The following is a 7,866-nucleotide window of genomic DNA, read 5'->3' as shown; positions in this document are numbered from 1 at the left end:
TATTAATACTGCCCCTTGGCAGCTATATTAGCCTTTTTCCTTTACCCTAGCTAAAAGAGTACTAAGTTAAGTCTATTATAAAGTACATTCCCTAACCTGAATACCTATTAGTTATAGCTACTGACATTAATTATAGCTACTGATATAATACTATAAAATAGCCTATAGCTATATAATTAGGCCTACTATATAACTGGCTATAACCTTAATAACCTTTATTCCTAGAAGTGCTAGGGGTTAGGTTAGCCTTAAGTTATAGTGCCAGAAGAGGATTTAAAAGTAGGCCAATAGAGCTAAAATATATAGCTCTAGATATTTACATAAAGTAAGTAAGTAAAACCAGAAGTTTTTAACCTTAAGGTATAAACTAAGAGGTTATATTACTTAAAAAAGGTAGCCTATAATTTTTAACCTTAAGGTATAAATCGATATCTATTAAGTTAAGTATTTAAGTAAATATATTATATTATTAATATAATAATACCTTTATACCTTAGGGTATAAAAACTGAAGTTACTAATCTGCAATTAAGGTGACCTATATAATCTTTCCTATTATATACTATAATATTATCTTAGGATATATTATATAATGTAACTATAAGACTGCAGTAGAATGCTTCCTTTTAAGGGATACAGTAGGCTTTACTTCTCTATAGGGTATAATATAATAAAAATAAGCTATATATATTGCAGTATTACTATCGGCAATTATGTATATTATTATTAAGGTTAGCATTCTCTATATAGAGATAATTAGAATAGTAGGAGTTAGTGCTATTTATATATACTTTTATTAAGCAGGTAGGGGAAGCAGACTTATTTATAAATTTTTAGATAATAAAGAGGTACCCTTATTAAAGCTAGTCTCTAGATTTAGCCTACCCTATATATTATTAGCAATATTATGTTTTATATATTAATTATATATATAAAATAAAGAGATATATTAAATAAATATATATAGCTAACTTTTATAGTAAAAGATTTATATCTAATTAAAGTAAAGTATATAGAAAAGTAATAGCATTTAGGAGATAAATTATTATAAAATATTTAATTATATCTTTCTAAAAGTAGTAAACCTAACTACTAAACTAAATAGAAAATAAATACCTTATTGATATAGACCTTAATGTATTATAAATAATAGATAAAAATAAAGGTAGCTTAATTAAGATTATATATTTATTTTTAGGCATTTTAAGTTAAGTCTGGTTTTTATTTTATTTTTAAGTTTACAGTATAACCTAAAAGACCTTTTAATTCTAGCTAATCTAGCTTTAGCTCTTAATTATAACTAACTTATATATCTACCTCTCTATATCTATTTGCATTTATTATTAAAATAAGGCCCTGCCTTCCTTTATATCCTGTCTTATAAGATCTGTTAGTTTATTTTAATAGGATATTAAGTTCTAAGTTAGGTAAGAACTATTTTTAGGCCTAGCCACTATAAGTTAAGACTCTTTTAATAAAAGGGGCAGCCCTGGTTAGGTCGGGAAGTATCCTGTATAGCATAATACGGCTGGGAAATGATATAGCATTAATAGGGGTATGGCAGGCATTAAGTGAAAGGGGATTTTAGTAAAAGGGTTAACTGTAATTAGATAGTTATTAGCGGAATATAGTAAGTAGGAAGTTTAAATTGATAGATAGATAGAAAAGAAAATAAAAGAGAGAAAAGAAAAAAAAGGAGAGAAAGTTAAAGTATATATATAATAATAAATATATAGATATAGGAAATAATAATTTAGGGTTCCTATCTTATTTATTTTTCCTAAATTAACTAAAAAAAAAAAAACTAATAATATATTATCCTATAATACTGTATACTATAGGTCTTAATAGCTTTTATTATAATACTAATCACTAGGTTATAGTATACTGCTTCTGCAGAATATATTTAGTTTTAAAATAAATAAGCTAGAGGAGTTACTTGCAGGCTAAGCTATACTAGATAAAAGGTAATGAATTGCAACTAACAGTTAAGCGGTTTTTAATATATAAACTGCGCCTAGTTAAGGCATTACGGCAATAAAGGGCTAATAGAAAAAGGCTATGCCGACCTATAGAGGGTCTTACTGTATATAAAGGCTATATCTATACCTGTAAGGAAGCCTAATATAACTATTGTATACAGCAGGATAGGAAGATATATAATTATATGCCGGTTTATAAGAGGAAGGCCTTAAAGTATATAGATATTATGCCCTTCTAGAGGGCATATAAGCTCTAGATATACTTTATAGCTAAGGGCCTTATTAACTATTTTATAATTAAAGAAGACCTATTTTCACTACTAGCAGGAAAATCGCTAGTAGGGTCAGGCCTGGCTATAGCATCTATATCACAGGAGGAGAGAAAGCTATTTAAAGACCTAAAGGCTGATATTATCTAGGCCTTATATAACCTAGATAAAGAAGCCGAAATTATATAAGATATTAAGGTATTACAGGCTAATTAGGTGCCCTGGCTTGTCTATATTGGGTTCCTTATGTATTTGTAGGGTCTCTGCAATACCGAGATTATATTATTATATATATTACTATAAAGTAGCGATAACGGTAATGATAATAATAATAATAATAGAAAAGAAGAATGCAGTGCAGTTAATATAGATATAGATCTTAGATATATTCTTACTGCAGCTAAAAGTATACTTAGAGATATATATAAGTTATATAGCAATAAATTACCTAATTGTAAGATAATGCAGCAGTAAGTAAAGAGGCTAAGCAATTTCTGCAGTAATGATAGCTATATAGGCAGTATAAAAGTTAGTAAATTCTGCAGCTTTAAGAATAAGTTATTTCTTACTTCCTATTTCTGAATTATAAAGTAGCTATTAGTATACTATTATTAGGTAGTATATTATAAGGATAGCTACTTTATAAAAGGGGATAAAAGTTATATAGTACTGCAGGATATAATTAAAATGACCCCTCTATAATAAAAAGCTATAGAGGATATTATTAGTGTGTTATAGAGGCAAGATAAGGCGGCAAAGGGAAGGGGGATGCTATATTGCAATAAGAAGGGTAGCATAGCTATTAAGGATTATAATAAGTATAACGCTAAGTTAAAGTATACTATCTGCAAATTTTATATCTTGCTTATCTGCCAGACTGTTAGAAGCAGGCTATTCCGGTCTGCTATTTTAAGCTTTTATGCTATGCTTAGCTAGATAAAGGCTTTAACACACCAGGTAGATAACGAGCAGTATAAGCAGTATATATAGCGTAAACTAGGGAACTTTAATAGTAATCTGTTAGCACTTACCTAAATGGTATAGCTTATTCTATTTGACTTTATATGCTTTTAGAAGTAGGATAATAAAGATAGAATCCCTAATTTGCTAGATTAAATATATAAGAAGTATTTTTAGTAGATGGTAGAGATACCTTTTAGATATGTACTGTAATGGAGGCTATATCTCTTTACGGCCTTTTATATTAGTCTTATTAAGCATTAAGCCTGCTAGTCCCTTAATAGAGAAATAATTGACTATATAGAGATGAAACTATATATAGAATAAGTAATACAGCTAGTTAAGTCTAAATTCTGCCAGGTATATTTACTTCTATATAATAAGCTTCTATTTAAAATAAGGGATATTGCTTTAATTAAGGTATAGAGGCTATATAATAATCTAGATATAGATAACTATAGCGCTTTATAATTAATAGATAAAAGGAATTGTAAGATACTAGTAGAGATGTATAATGCCTTACTTTAATAGATTGAAAGGAGGGTAGATCTATAATAGGTATTTATGCAGCTAGATCTAAATAGTAAGGTTTATCTCTGCCTTAAGGCAATAACTATCTATAAGGCATATATCTAGAAGTTCCTTAAGAGGATATTAATGCCTATCTTGGTTCCTTTAGGCCCTTTATTATGCTCTTTAGAACTACTTTTTATTATATATATAAATATAGGTGCTTGCTGCAGATTGATATTTCTATGGGAGAAGATGGTTATAATATATATGCAATACAGTAAAAGCTAGAAATAGATTGGGGAGAAGAAGGATAATATCTGATTCCTACCTCTAGCTATTAGAAACCTTCTCTTAATATATCTTGCATTTATTCTGCCTTTATGCCAGGCCTTTTTATATTAGAGCAAGCTAGAAGCTCTACTTTTGCTATACCTATAGTTAAAGCTTAGTGGTAAGGTCTAGAGGGATAGTATAGTCTTATTCTGTCTGCGGAGGGTATATGTATAGGCAGAGGTGCCCTAGTTCTAGGTAGTATAGTAGCGCTAAATTGCTGCTTCTATTATAAAGGAGAAGTTTAGTGCCAGGAAGCAGGCTAATTTCGATATAGGTAAGATTGCAGTATCTAAAGAAATAGAGGATAAAGTAGATCTTATATACCTTGCCGGAATAAGTAATTATAGTTTCTAGACATTTAACTATAGCTATGCTAGCAGTATGATCTTGACTGTAATAAGCTTACTTTATTATGCCTACTGAGTATCTTAAAGCTGGCAGTCTTTATTTTGGATTAATTAAGTGCTTTAGGGGAAGCGGCCTTCTGCTATATTGGATATATAAGCGTAAGGGCTACTTAATGCTTATAAGAAGGTACGGTCTTATATAAGGCCAGCTGCTAAAAAAGATAGAATTATTATGGCTGCCTATAGGCTGTATAATAACCTAAAGCTATAGTTATATCGCTTTGGTTAGCAGGATGCTATACTGGCGACTATAGGTCTATATATACCTAAGCAGGTTATTGTTATTCTTGCAATAGGCTTGGGGAAGATATTAGTATTTATAGTTAGAGCTACCCTAGCAGAAGCTAAAATAATGATTTTAATTCTTCTTACTATAGCCTTATATAGCAATATACTTAGGCGCCTTAATAAAGTCGCACTAAAGCACTATATCTAGCGCCTAGGCTTAAAGAAATTAGCCCCTATCGTTATTATATTGGCCAAGGCAGCTTATATAGAGGCGTTCCTAAAGTATACTAACTAACTGTCTAATAGATAGTATCTAGATTAAATCGTAATTAATAAATGCTATCTCACAATTACAGCAAGCTATTACCAATAAAGTATATTGCAGCTAGCATGGCACATACAGCAGATTCATATATAGACTGTCTGGCTGATAGCAATACTACTGCCAATCTATTAAGAGCTTTTTTTTAAGCATAATAAGCTTATGCAGCTATATATTATCCAAAAGTCAATAAACCGTCCTAATATCCAATATATCATCCGGCAAGAATATAGGCTAGGCAATCTATATAAGCAGGCAGCTTATCTCATACGGTCTTGCTAGACCTAAATAGATCTATTTAAGAGCAAGCAGGACTGGGTTATTATATACTATCTAATAAAGGATCTTATAGTAAAGCTTGCTAGCATACTTAGCTATCCGTCCTATATAGCCAAGTCTGGCATAAAAGAAGAGAAGATAGTAATTATAGAGCAATGGCTAGCAGCAGCCAATTTACCTATTATCGTGGCGATATTAGCGCTAGGTCTTAGGTTTAACTACCCTTATATTCAATCGGTTATTTACGTTAATGCCTTAAGCCTTTTAATAGATTTCTCTTAAAAGTTAGGTAAAGTAGGTCGGGATAGTAAAGTAGCTAAATCGATTATCTTACTTAATGCAGCCTAGTAGCTGCAATTAGGTTAACCTATAGTAGCAGATAAAGAGGCTATATAACTGTATCTTTTATAGGAATACTGCTTATGTAGGGTCTTAAGCTAATTCCTTAATAGTAAACCTAACTGGCAGTAGTATATAGAGGGCAATAAGCTCTATAGTATTTATCCTAAGTATTATGCGTAATGCTAACTGCCTACCCTAAAGTTCTATCTATTGCGGCCTATATATAATAAGACTGAAGCCAGATAAAATAGGGATAATAGTAGCGCTAACCTTGCTGTTAGTAAGATAATCTTTACTAGACTTATTAAGGTAATTCATTAGGACTAAATATATAATAAAGAATTGAGTTGGTATAAAAGAGATCTTAAGATAATAAAAGGCTGCTGTCTCTATTGCCGTATAAAAGGAAAATCATTTAAGCATACAGTAATAGCTTATACTTAACGTTTTAATTAGATTTAAGCTAAGTAAAAAGCACTTTAAGACTGCCAGAGTAAGAAAAAGGAATAAATAGACTGGCATGCTATGTGCTAGAAGTGTTACTAGCCGCAAAAGATCTGCCGAGCTGCAGATCCAGAATATAAAAGGGATAACTTATGCTAATACCTAAATATAGTAATGCCTCTATACTTTGGCGCATTTAGTCAACCAGGTCGTACTTAATGGTTCTTAAAGCATTTTAATAAGTCATTTAAGATATACCAGGAATATATATTGTGGCTTAGTAAAGGTATGTCTCTTAGCGGTAGTTAATATATAAAGGCCAACTATATAGCTGCTCTTTTACTGGGAGAATTTAAATAGAGAGAAAGAAAGGAGAAGTACTTATAGTATATCTTTATAGTTACCTTATAATAGTAAGTATAAATGCTAAAATACATTTAAGGGTAAAGTTTTCTATTCTCTAAAGGAAAAATAATTAACTAATAATATAAAATAGTAAAACTGTAATTAGTTAGTATATAAAGAAATATAATTATTATAATTTAACTACTATTAAAAATATAAGGAAGAGTTAATATTAATTAATATATAACCTTAACTTAACTTTAAGGCAAAAGGTAGAATTTTCTTTACACCAAAAGTTATACTATACCAGTCTTATAATAGAAAGTAAGGTTTTTATTTTAATAAGATAGTTAAGAAAGTAGAGTGTAAGTATTATAAGTTAAGAGCAAAAAGGTTATTAATAATAATTTACCTATAACCCTAACCTTAAGGCAAAACCTTAAGTTTTAGTTTAATCAGGAAAGGTAAGAGGGTAGTAGATGTTTAAGGAAGTTAGGCAAAGGATAATAAGAGACTGGCTAGCTGTTATGCAAACGCTAAGCCAGAACTTAGACTAAGGCTTAACGGTAACCTTTAAGCCTAGGTATAACCCTAACCCTAACCCTATATCGGGTTAGGGTTAAAAGGTAAGGGTAAAGGGAAAGTTAAAGGGAGGAGGGAGAAAAGGGATTAAAAAAGGGTTAAAGAAGATAGGAAGTAAAGCTAAAGTCTAGGGTTAGAGGCTTTAAGAGTAAGTAAGAAGGTATAACCTTTAGGGTAAGGGTTGTAGGGAGCAAGGAGTTATTAAAGAAGAGAGAGTAAGCACTAACCGCTAGGGAAAGAGTTATATAAAGCAGAGAAGAAAAGGGAAGGGGTAAGGGCTGATAGTATTAAAGTGAGGGAAAAGGGAGGGAAAGGTAAGCACTATAAGGTTTTTTTTTTAAAAGTAAAAAAAAAGAGGTTAAAGGTAAGGTTAAGTAAGTAAAGAGGAGAAGCATAGAAAAGTTAAGAGTAAAAGGGGGAAAGTAGTAGTTAGGTAGTAAGGTAGTAAAGAAATTAAAAGAAAGGTAAAAAGGGTAGAAAAGAGAAGGAGTAAAGGGATAGTTATAGTTAGGGTTAAGGTTATTAAAAGAAAGGTAAAGGTAAAGAAAAGGAAAAGGGAAAGTAAAAAGGGTTTAAAGGGTTAAAGAGAGTTATTAAAAAAAGAGTTTTTAAAAAGAGAGTTTTTTTTTAAAAAAAGAAGAAATTAAAAAGAGAGAAAAAGAGAGTTTTTAAAAAGAGAGTTTTTTTTTTTTAAAAAAAAAAGAAGTTAAAAAGAGGGAAAAAGAGAGTTTTTTTTTTTTTAAAAAAAAAAGAAGTTAAAAAGAAAGAAAAAAGTGGTATTTAAAAAGTAAGTAAGGTTAAAGGTTTTTAAAAGGGAGTTAAGTAGAAAAAGAAAGTTAAAAAAAAAAGGTAAAAAGTAAA

This window comes from Fusarium proliferatum (assembly GCF_900067095.1).
Source record: "Fusarium proliferatum ET1 genome assembly, contig: FPRO_scaffold009, whole genome shotgun sequence".
In the NCBI taxonomy this organism is placed as follows: Eukaryota; Fungi; Ascomycota; class Sordariomycetes; order Hypocreales; family Nectriaceae; genus Fusarium; species Fusarium proliferatum.
Note: the sequence above shows the minus strand (reverse complement) of the source record.